The sequence below is a fragment of the Malaya genurostris genome, chromosome 3 (genome assembly GCF_030247185.1).
Source record: "Malaya genurostris strain Urasoe2022 chromosome 3, Malgen_1.1, whole genome shotgun sequence".
In the NCBI taxonomy this organism is placed as follows: domain Eukaryota; kingdom Metazoa; phylum Arthropoda; class Insecta; order Diptera; family Culicidae; genus Malaya; species Malaya genurostris.
This window is the reverse complement of record NC_080572.1, coordinates 116,500,356-116,512,569: the sequence shown is the minus strand read 5'-3', so window position 1 is coordinate 116,512,569 and position 12,214 is coordinate 116,500,356. Positions and strand designations below refer to the sequence as shown.

Genomic DNA, 12,214 nt, shown 5'->3' with positions numbered 1-12,214 from the left:
TTTTTCCGATCTTCTCTCTATCACCGATCGATTCTACGGTAATTTTTGCATAAAAAAGTTTTTTCCGTAATACCATATAAAATATAAAATTATTATATTACAGAAATTGAAACATATATCGTTATATTTTTTATTGATTGAAAATTTAGCGTTCATAAAATCGGAAAACATATATTTAGTTTTAGATTTTATTTTTAGAACAAAATAAACCACAACATAGTTTTTCACAGTGTATACTTTTTCCATATAGTCAGAATAGTTACCTGAAACATTGCCGAAAACACCAAATAGATAGATTTGGAGCGTGTATTATATATTACATAGAATATTTTCAAGGAATTTTTGCTAAGGAATCTCTCAAACGAAACACTAGAGTTGAAATGTGAAACTAATGATACAAATTTGAGCTAAATCAAAAAATAGTAATGATTTAATTAAAATGATGTTATAGAAAAAGTCAAGTGAACACTGTACAAAAGTATACACAGGAAAAAACGTTCATCGATTTTTCAAGAATTAACTGAATAAAAACCTTTACGAAATCGCAATATAATTATTTTTTTCAATATTTTGAACCTGCTATTAAAACCAACTTCTATCAGCTATAAATTCCTGAATTAAAAAATTCACGAAAAAAATTAGAACGAAATGCAGCACTTTTTTTATTGTAGGTATTTCGGTCAATTATCTAATTCTTGAAACATCATGGAGCTTTTATTACAGTGTATATCTTTGAAGTGCCCATTTGATTTTCTAGAACTTCTTCTTGAACACATTTTTTGTACAATCAATAGTTTTCGAGCTACATTTTTACAAAAACCTATTTCAATACAGTTTTCGCAATGACTGAGCGGGAATATGGACTATGAAGTTAGATAAATGAAAATCCACATAGTGATGATTTTTTTGGAAAAAATACTCCTGGAGACAGTACTCGAACCTGCGTATTTGTGCATTGCGAGCATATGCGTTTACCATTTCCGCCACCTTGAGGTACATGGTTAAAATGAAATAAGTTATGTGTAATATTAGACCGACAAAACTGGGAAAATTCATTTAATGGGTAAATAAAAATTTCTCAATAATGAGTAAACCGAATATCTGTCGAAATTTAGGAGGGTTTCTTACCTAGTTTTATATGAGGAAACGAACCGAACATGAGTACAAATTTACCCATTTAAAAAAATTAAAATATTAAACATGACGTATTTTCGGATGGCTTAAAAATGCATGAGAAAATTTGAATTTTTTTGGAATATTTACACTTGCCTTTAATGTAATATCGTATATCCGATCATCATGCTATGTACTTCGCAATTAATGCACGGAAGCGCTAAATGTGATAAAATTTATAAGGTCAACTCTGTTAGAGAAAATGAGTCAGCAGTTTACAAGAAACATACATAATATATCAAAACCTATATTAAAATAATGCTATAACGTAGTCAAACTAGATGAAAAGGCAAGCTATGCACTAATTCTGATGATGTTTTAGAATTCATTCTTACTTATTTTTATTTTTATTCAAAAAATTCTCAGTCACTTATGGATGTTAATTGATCCTTTTATTCCACTGACCAACAATTTGGACATGGCCGGTTTTTCACTCAGTTTTACATGTCAAAAGTACCCAACTTTTGGCAGCTCGAATATACGTATTTGTGGTATGTATGTATGTATGTATGTATTTATGTATGTATGTATGTATGTATATGTGAATCCATCATCAGTTCAAGACATTGCCAGTGTATGCGGGTAGACTTACAGTAGATCCGAATGTGATTATCAGATAGCTTTCATATAACTGCTGTTAAGAAGGCCAAAATGGGTTTTGAGGACCCGGCGCCTCACAGCAAGAACATCCCCATATAATACAGAATTTCGCTATACCAGCTTAAACCCGCCTGAAGGATTGTTTGTTAGAAGGGTACGTCTTACTCATTTCAGATCTTCAGGGAGAAACACGAAGCTTCCCCCACGTGACTCAGGTTGGCAATCCACCATCATCCAGCCATTCCCTCGTAAGATACCCTGATGCACTTCCTTCCCCTCCCCGTTTTCGACATAATTGAGTATAATACAATAGAATATAATATAATGTAATAAAATATAATATAACATAATATAATACAATTGAATATAATATAGCATTATATAATACAATACAATATAACACAATGCAATAATGGAGCGAGTCATTTCGCCGAAAGGGTCATTTCGCTGAAAGGGTAATTTCGCCGAAAGGGTCATTTCGCCGAAAAGAACATTTCGCCTAAATGTTAATTTCGAATACATCATATTATTTTTTGTGTTATTTTGTCTCCTGTATAACTGATGTGGCGCAGCCACATAACCGAAACCAAGATGGCTCTGCGGCACAAAGCCGCTGAGGCGACGCCAGCTGAGTTGGTCGCCTACCCGCCGTCGGAAGCGGCGGCTTCTTGCATGCAAACCTGTAACCGTTTCGTTCGTCCGGTTTACTCAAAGCTAGGTTTTTTTTGCTTTAGTCAGGTTACGAGCGGTAGCGAGGTAGGACAGCACGCCAACCAAAACGATGTAAAGAAGCCGCATTAGATATTTTTTTCATGTTCACTTAGTTAACGGAAAATACCACATATATTTGCCTTGTAGACGTTTGTGCTTAGTAGTTAATAGTCAACAAGTTTTCTTGGGAGCTCCGTTATGAGGTTCATGAATTCATCTTTATTCAAGAGTACAAAAATCAATCTTTATTCAAGAAGTACTATTGTATGTCAACAAAACGGGCGTTACCGCTATCATCATTCATTTGTCTTTATTTTAAATCAATTCCAATTACGATATTTGGACGATTTCAGGATTCGGCGAAATGACATTCGGCGAAATAACCCTTTTGGCGAAACGGTTTACGGCGAAATGACTCGAATCCATGCAGTACAATACAATATAATATGATATAGTTTAATCAAGCGTAATACAATATGATATAGCATTATATAACATATTGTAATATAATATAATATAATATAATATAACATAATCTAATAAATATACTATAATATAATGTAATACAATACAATAAAATATAATACAATACAAAATACTGTAATATAATATAATATAATAGGATATAATTCAATCCAGTTCAATACCATACAACATAATATAACATAACATAAAATATTATAAGATGATAATATATGAAATAATATGCTATGGTACAATATAACAGTTAATGTCGCAGTGTAAGTTTTGTTCGTCTTTCGTCGCAGTACTGCAGAAAATATATTATTTCTCTTTTAATAATAATAATAATAATAATAATAATAATAATAATAATAAAAATAATAATTTTGGGATTTTAGGATTATTTTAACCGTGTACACACAGTTCTATAACAGCAGTTGGTACAGCGTGCAACGGAGTTGGTGCAGCATACATCGAAAATATTCCACTCCGAACCGCCTCACGACCGGTACCGTCTAACCAAGCGTTCTCTGTTCATCACATACACCTTGCTCGCTCTATCGCCTAATTCCTATTTTCCTCTGAAGTACTGGGTAGGAGAGTATATTTATAATCTCCTGATGCTTTCTTTACTGTGCCAATCGCTGCCTGGCTATCATCAACGTCATACCCATAAAGGCTGTTCAATTGTCTTTTTTCACTACCAGGGGCAGATTGTTACACAAAATTGACCCGCAATTATTTTAAACTATTCATCAATTGGTTTGAAGTAAAGTCGCCGAAGCTAAGTTAATTTTTTGCAATGACTGAGCGTAAAGACAGAATGACAAGTTAAATGAATGAAAATTTTCAGAGAAGATTTTTTTTGTTTAAAAGGTACATCCAGAGGCAGGAATCGATTCTACGTTCTCATGTAGTTCCGTGCATACGCGTTTACCATTCCGCCGATCTGAGCTGTGGTAGACACAGTTCTTTTTTAAATACATTTTCAAATATCTCTAATATTTATACTCCGCAGCCCAATCGTTTTAAGTTTAAAAATCAAAAAGTTTGGATTTATTTATGAATTATATTTTTTGTGACAAAAAACTTTAAATTGATGGAGTAGAAGTTTATTTAGATTATCTAGAAGCGCTCAGGACCTTATTCAGATAGTGTAGTTGTAAATATTGTGAGTTTTCTACATGCACGACACGACATTGATTGTGAGTAGTAGTGTAGAAATACACGACAGAAAAAACCATTTAACTTGCCATCCCTGATGACAAATTTTCATCAGGAACTCGAAGTATTCAAATGTTTCTAAATTGTATAATCTATAACTTCTTCATTCAACACTTAACATGTTTGTTATTATAACAACTTTTTAAAAATTTTGTTTTTATTTCAATTAACTTAACAGTTCTTGAAAAAGCATTCATCTTGTTTGGCCTTTCTCATAGAAGAAAGACTACGCAATCACTGTGAAAACCAACTTTTTAACCGATGCCCGGACTGAGCAAATGTCTCAAAACATTTAATCCGGATCCGACTTACGGCTCCGGAACTAAAGCGCAATAAGTGTAACATTTTCAATTTCATGAGTATTTTTTCAGAAACAATGGTCTTTTGAGGTACAAATCTCTTCACGTCCCTTTTATACTGTCAATTGTTCAGTTCATTGATTTGTTCACTATCGTTTCTGCAAAGTTAATGATGCAACCCACACTACTTTTCCGTTCTATTACAATCGCACACAAACTGAACTGACCTGTCGATGTTTCAACAAACTGTAAATTTCGGCACAGCATTTTGACTTTCCCCTCCTATTGCTTCCTCTACGCCAATGGGCGCTGGTCAGCAAACTCAAAACAAAACCTGTTCGTGTAGTTCGTTTTTCATTTCCACTTATGGATCACGATAACCTTTCTTTTCATCAATGCTAACAAAATTCTTTTTTTCTTGTTCGCAAGTGTTTTCCTCGCCTGTTTCATTGCTTTTTTGTTTGCATACCTGTAAGTATAGCCCAATGGTACAATGGTAAGCACGCTACGGAACAGGCCAGCAACCCGACCCGACGAAGACGACCAACCGGACCAAACCAGACCGGCTTACAAAAAGGTACATTTACAGATTTCTTGCGACATGCGGCGGGGTTCTCTCTGTCTCGGGTCTGGAATGGATCCAAGTTCCAAGCCTTCATTCGAGTTCTTCGCAGGCGCACCCGTAAGCAACAGGTATCGCTCGCGCCTGTTCGCTGAGCGATAGGACCAGTTTCATGGCGCATAGTGGATCCCAACAGGGTGTACTCCAGAGGCAGAAATGAACAAAAACAGGAATAAAATTATCAAAATAACAGGTTTACTGGTCGCGAAGAAATTCACTGATGCGATTTTTGCCGGTAGTGGCAACGAAGTAGGGCGGGACGGATTCGATAAAAGAAACATGATTTTTTTGTGAGAAAGTTGGACGAGCAACAGTAGTTGGGTGCTATGGGCGGTGTGATGCTGAATGGGAGTCTGTCACTGGACGGCTGTGCTGTCGGGATGAAGTTGGTGCTGCTAAAATGACCAGCTGTAAAATATGTTCGCACCGGTAGGCACGAACGGAGTGAAAGGTTTCATCGCTCTGAAGAACTAAAAAAAAGAAGTGCTTAACCAAAATGATGTTGAACTAATTCGAAAAACATGTTGATTGTAGTTTTTTTTATAAGAACCGCATTTTACGTTCGATATACATACGTCCACACTTTGAGCTAATGAAATGTTTGAGCAGATTGACTTATTTCAAAACTTTGATAATTTAAATTTGACTTTTTGCATATAATATAATTAACATTATCGGCGTCAGTCGTTTTGAACTTAGTTGTAACTTTGAACAATGCCCGAAACGAAAACAGAATTTAAAAAAAAATTGTTGAAGATAACGGTAGAAATGAAAATTCACAAAAAAAAATTTCCTCCGAGATGGCTCAACGAATTTCGATAAACTACTATGTTCAAGATAAACTACTACAAATTCCTATAGGATAAAATTCGACCAAGGTTTGGCGAAAAATTCATTATTCGAAAGATGTAATCTTAAAAGTGACTTAACCGACAAATTTCAGTTTTTCAGTACGCAAAATTATCTCGGAGGTACCTAAACCGATTTCGAACATCTTGGGCGCATTTGGAAGCTACACAGTAAAAATATCGGAAAATTAAATGTAACGGAATCTCGATGCTGACTTGAATAGTGAAGACGGAAATTTGTATTAGACATAGTTTTCGTTTAAATTTTCACATAATATTAAGTTTGTCTACACAATCAATTTACTATGTAGCGTAAATTTCGAAATAGTGAAAACTAATTTTCCTGTCTATCAACTGTATTTCACGTCATGACTGATTAGATTTACATGTTCAACACGTAATTTTCAGTCTAACTAGTACAACTGTATGAATTTATATTACCATTTACCTGACCAGCAGATGTGTGGGATCTAATAATTCTTGGTTTGATCCCAGTCGTTACCATTTGTTTGTTTTTTATTGCAATGATTTTATATCTATGTGATTTCAAAGTTCCGCGTAATATTGTTATTTCTGGGTTGATGACGAACGCTTCCGGTTCCGAGGATAATCGACAGGTCGTACTTTTCTATCCGTATTCTATTTTCTTCGAAGTAAGTAAGTGATCAAGTTCAAATGTATTGTTATTGATATTTTCGATTCAACGAACGCTGCCAAATAAGCGTGGAACACCCGATTCAATCTAGGCGAACCCGAATCAATCTGCCAAAATTTGTTCATGTTTAATTGCCTCCCCACTTTAGTATGAACTGCTAAGCAGCCGTGAAATTTTCTCTACTTGAGACACGTGAGTGGTTTCGGAACAACTGTCTTTACTGATGAAGTCTCGAACGTAAATGTGGTTGTTTAAATGGCAAGAGAAAGGCATTGTTCGAAGTCAATAAGTTTGTAGAGTTTGGCAAGAGTTGTTCGTCATAGATGGGTAGTTTGTTTTATTTGATAACTTCTTGAATAAATTGTAGTATTTTCAGATATCGAATTCTTTAAGGATAAGATAAACATTTGTTGAAACTCGCTCGTACTTTCTATGAATAATACAAAAAGTATTTGAATTTTCGATTAGAACCAATTTCAAAGAAAAGTAACACCAATTCATTATATTCGCGAAGGAGACCATCACTAAAACGGTATTGAATACATTTCAGTGATTCAACGACTAGCCGAACTACTTGACCTATTTGAAGAGTGTTAAACTGAATTTAAATGATTTATATTTCAATTTTGAATGAATTTCGTAATATCATATGGTCTATTATGTACAAATTAATTCAAACTCTCTCATTACGCTACTTTCGCAAAATATCGAGTTGATGCCGTTCTATTGAACAAATGTCATCTTTGACACACAGGGAGGCTTGAGATAGAAACTTGTGAGCACTTAGTCATCTCAACTTTTGACAATCATCTACACGAAAAAATTAGCATTAGCAACATTGATTTCTGCATGATGATCGATACCGACGCAAGCTAAGTTCGAATGCAGATATACTTGGGAATGGAATGATTGTTCGGTGCACATTGCTACTAGAAACCGAGGAATCGATCTTCTGCATTCGGAGGAGAACCTTAGAAAATTTGAAGGAGAAGTGTTGAAGATCTCAAATATTATGTCTGAGTGAGTAGCATCTATAAAAATAGATAAAAACGTTGTGCAAACACTAATGGGAAAAATGAAGTACACTCAAAAGCTTATGGAACTGAATCTACGTATTACAATTTGATTTTATATGAAAAATACAGTTTGAATTAAAAACATCAAACTATTATTTTAGAATAAATTTTGTATGTGGGTTTTGTAGAGACACAATCAATATGGCTGATATTCTGTATGTAAACAACATAAGTCTTCTGGAAAAGTTAACAAGTTAACTTTACTAAGCTCCTAAATGCTCCTACAAATGGTGTAAGTTGAATATTATTGACGGTTTGACTACTAGATGCCTCTAACAATATGTGTACATTTCTATAATTAGGCATGTAAGTCATATATTACTCATTGTCATTAATCTTTCAAAGAACACACACAAGCCACGTTCCGTCAGAATATTAGCATAATAGTTAATTATCTAAGTTATTATGTCGAGTTTCGTTCCAAGTAACGCACACTCGCGATCGATAAACGGCCGCAATTGGCCTGAACACATGACAAAATTATCTTGCAACACGTCAACGAGCCATCTTATATATACCTCTGGTGAAGAACACCTTTGGAAGAACCTAATTGGGATATATTATCGCACTCGCTGTACTCTCTAGATCTGGCCCCGTTAGACTAGAACTTATTTCCATCGATAGGATACCCACTTGCAGTGTGGTGCTTAACCAATTCTGAAAATTAAAAAAAACTCGTCCAATTAATTACACCGTAAAAAAATATATTTATAATTTTTCTGAAAGTTGTAGAATCCAAAGGTTTCAGATTCAGTTAACTCACAGGATTGAGACGATTTTAGAGAGCTAGTTTCAATTGATGAATGTTTTATGTTCTTTTTGCGCGGATAGGAATCAACAATAAAATTTAGATGAAATCTACATTTACAACACCATAAACTAACACATCGGCTAAATTTCACTATTTTCGTTTGTGACTTTTAGAACCAATAAATTATCGAAATACGACGATTTCAAGGTTGTTAAGTAATGACAAGCAATCTTGAAACAACACACCTAAATTTTATTGCTAAATCTAGGCAAAAAATGCACAGTCGAGTGCTCGGTAATTGTTATTACTGAGAATCTCGGCAATCCTAAATTTATTAACTGTTAATTATTACCGAACTTGTCATCAGAAATTTCGCTGTTAGTTCGGCAAGAGCGATCAGAATTGTATCATGAATTCACTTATCAGTAATTGAACGTGGAATGGCTTTTTCGTTAATATTGTATGAAAAAAGTCACAAAAGCAAAGGTTGGAGAAAGAAAGAGGGTGCTTTAATATGTTCATTTTTTTTATTCAAAAGATATTTTTATTCAGGCCTATTTACGTGGCCGAATTACCCGATTTTTTAAATAAAGAATTTTTTGAAGTGGATCTCGTTGTCACTCTTTTTCTAGGAGGAGAAGAAAATCGGTGGTTTTGTTGTTGATTTCCGTCTTCTTTTCATTTTCCTTGTAGTTCGCAGTCTTGAGCTCGTCGTTAGTTGCTGTAGATGCGCCTTGTTGTACACTAATTGCAGTTGCTGGTTGGTTTGATGGTGAAACAGGAGTACTGCGCTTACTAGTTTTCGTTGTTCAACGGTTGACCTTGTCTTTGGTTGAAGATGTCCTTTTCGCAGTTTCAATGCAAGGTTTACCGTAGTGTGCAGGTAGTTCACAAAACTGACATGTAATCAGCTTATTTTCATAGGTAATCAGCGTTTTACACGGATGTGTCCCACCTTGACCACAAATTATGTAAGATGGAATTGCCTTACGTAGTTGCATACTTACCACTCGCACGCCATTCCGGATGCCGGGGAAAAAATTCCGCCATACTTCCCTTTCGATGGAAAGGATTTCACCGTACTGCGACATATTCTCCCGAACGAACTTATCGCTGTCCTGCGGAGGAAGGTCATGCATGTGTGCACAGGGATTTGGTATTTAATGTTGTCACACTCAACGTTGTGCACCTCGTTGTTAACCGAAGCGAATGCAATTGCATCGCTTTCACGTTTAAATATAATGTACACACAGTTAAACGCCTTGTTGAACTTGCATTATTAGCGTCTAGATGCATTCGTTCTTTAAGTGAGATTTCAATTTCATTTCCTGCTGCTCTAACTTTGCAACGCTTCAAATCTCTACAAATTGAATTTGGTCTTGTAGGCCAAGTTTCAGGCTTTGTTAAATCATATTCTACTATTCCGTACACTCTATTGTTCACTGCACTGTATTGTCTTTGTTGCTGTTGTTTCGATTTTCGACTGTGTCGGGTGAGATGCGAGCACGAACTGGATTATGTTCATTTGAATCTAGTATACAAAAAAGAAAACATCAGGCCTAAAGCCAATATGTCGGCAAACGGATTTTGTGATTTCGGTATATTTGTTGTTTACTGACAAGTTCAGCATAATATTATACCAAACTTCGGCCAAAGAACGCGCTTTACCGAGATATCAGCATATTACCTTAACGACTTTCGGAAAGGAAAGGAGCATGTGAATTACTGAACAATCAGCAAAATGTCGTGTTGCCGATCTAATACGCCATTTCATTATGCCGATGACGAGAATCGGTTTTAAGTGTGTACATTTTAGAACAAAATTTATACGTTCGACGTCAAGAACGTATGCATCATTAGACTCTGTTTTGATTCGATTTTTTCGGAAAAATAAAAATGCTATTTTTATTTTCAACTCATCTGTGCGTCAACAGTTCATATTGAACTACTAGTACGATTCGGTAGCTTAACAAAAAAAGCAAAACTGACTACTCTACATGAATATCACAATTTTCTAGTTGCACCGAAGTACAATTTTTTACACTATATCTCGAGCGAAAACATGTTTCGGTTTACAGATAATTCATGTTTTGGTTTACAGATAACTATAAAATTGTGATACAGTAGATTAGTCCTTTTCGTTTGTTCAGAGGTTTTCGTTGAACTGTTAAATCGTACTAGCAGTTCGATTTGAACTGCTAGTGCATCAATAAGATAAGTCGTAGGCGAAACCTCAACAGAAATGAAACTGGTTATGTACACTTAGTACAAACAAACACCTAAATTAATAAAACGTTATTTTATTTTCGTAAATGATAACTATTTATTCCTACACTCTCAACCTCTTACGTCGATTTAGGTTATTACCAGTACCTATATTCCTACACGTCTATTAAAAGTATTTAATGCATTTACGAATGATAATATTTGATCGTTAGCATTTCCAGTAACTTTGTGAAGCTTTACTAGCAATGGTCTTATTATTTCCGATCACGGTCCATTTTTTGAATAACCATCATTAGCTATCCCCTTTATTTCTCCACGGACTATATAGCGTTCAAATCAAACAGCAAATGCTGATGACTACCCACGACCTGGCATGAACTCCCGAAACTCCGGTATGAAAAAAAAACAAACGATTCTCTCTCTCCGGGCATCGAGATCTCAAACTCAATTGCGTCGATCATCATACTTCTTTCGTAGCACCAGAAACTAGTTTTGCTTGCCAGTGTCGGACCAAGAGTCCCAAATGCCAACCATGCGAGTCTGTGCCATAGTCATCATCATCATCAAGTATCCAGCATCCATCCCTTCAAGCAACCTCAGCACCCTTCTCATGGGGTATGAAGTATGGGACGTTGGCTCATTCGCTCTCCGTTTTCATCGCCATTAAGCTCGTAAGCGGCTCTGAGCTGCTTGATCATTCAGCGTGGAGTCGGTTTGACTGACGATCGTGACGCAGCTAACTTGATGTTCGCTCTATTAAGCATCAAGGGGATGATCGGTTCTCTTCATCGATTTCTTCTAGTGACTCTTGCGACCTGCGTCGTATCGCAACACTTAACTGTGCGAGATATTCATTTCCACGATGTTTTGTTTTGAATTCTTCGTATATTTCCCGTTGACCGTTGATGGTATTGCATTTAGCTCGTTCATCGAGTTTTGTGCACGAAAGAAGACTGGTGGTGGTGTTCGCACAAACATTGTTCGGTTCTCGCTTTTCAGTGCATCGGAGTCCCTCGGCGTGATCGGTTCGACGATATATTACTGCTAGTTTGATATTGTAATATTTTGCTCAACGTTTTGTTTCGGATGTTAGTGACAAATCAAAAAAAAAGGAAGGAACCTGCAGTATTTTGTTTACGTACGTGCATAACGGAAAGTGTTGTTTAGAAATTATTAAGGAAGTACTTGTTTTTCAATGGCTTCCTCTCAGTTGTTTGCTATGGTGTAAAAATAGAATATTCTATTGATATAATTAACAACAATATATCAGTAAAAAGCACGAGAAGCAACGTTGATGAAGAAAAATCTGTTTAAAAAGCAACTCGGAGTGTTGTGCAACGCGAAGAGATGATCTTAATTGGGTAGTGAATTAAAATCACGATTGCATTATAAAACCCGAGAATGGAGTAAATTAGTTGGGCGGTTTTCAATGGAGAAGTGAGTGATTTGTGCAATTCAAACAAAAAGGCCATTTGTTAGTTTATCGGCGGCAGCTCGCACCCTCATCGAAGCTTAAGTACCCGGCATATCATTCAAATATTGGATTATAAATGGATAATCGATGGTC

General features: G+C 35.5%; 1 protein-coding gene across 15 annotated transcripts in view; it reads left to right on the top strand.

Moving 5' to 3' along the window:
* Positions 1 to 12,214, top strand: part of LOC131436211 (disco-interacting protein 2) — a 267,172-nt gene that overhangs the window by 157,375 nt on the left and 97,583 nt on the right. For 7 of the 15 annotated variants that reach the window (XM_058604819.1, XM_058604815.1, XM_058604818.1 and 4 more), the window contains exon 1: positions 11,646 to 12,084. The exons of 4 other annotated variants lie outside the window; for them this stretch is intronic. The gene's annotated coding sequence lies outside the window, so the exon portion shown is untranslated. Of the gene's footprint in view, positions 1 to 11,644; positions 12,085 to 12,214 lie in introns of those variants that run through there. 4 more of the 15 variants (XM_058604810.1, XM_058604811.1, XM_058604808.1 and 1 more) reach the window with 2 other exon arrangements.